The following is a 532-nucleotide window of genomic DNA, read 5'->3' on the forward strand; positions in this document are numbered from 1 at the left end:
GAGATATAGATAAGGATATCCATGATAAAAGATAGGACACAGATAGATCTGGGAATAATAAATCAAACCAGTGGGAACCGTGGGTTGGGGAGCCGAGGATTCGAAACCGTAATCTGTTAATGACTTAAGAATTCTACAGTTATTATCAAGGATTTTATCATATTTAATATCTCCATTTCTGTAATCCCAGCAACTAAAGTGGAACAATTCTTAAAGTTATGACGTGAAGTATCATGACTGGATTTCATAACTTTACTATTTGCCATTTTAAGAGTTCTGATTAGAACTGTTAAAGATATTTTGTTAGAGATGACAACGGTTGCGAGCAAGGAGCTGTGGTTGATAATTGCAGGCATTTTAAGTGTTTTTGGTAGACGTACGAGCATGGAAGACAAGATGGCTGATAAGGATACAAATAGACGAGCGTTGAGTTTTCGTCTTCTTTTGTTTTTCTTCCGTTTCTTTGCTCTACGTCGGTAAACTCCTTATCCACATTTAGATAACAAAAGTCGGTGATTAATAAACATGTACA

This window comes from Octopus bimaculoides, chromosome 7 (assembly GCF_001194135.2).
Source record: "Octopus bimaculoides isolate UCB-OBI-ISO-001 chromosome 7, ASM119413v2, whole genome shotgun sequence".
In the NCBI taxonomy this organism is placed as follows: Eukaryota; Metazoa; Mollusca; class Cephalopoda; order Octopoda; family Octopodidae; genus Octopus; species Octopus bimaculoides.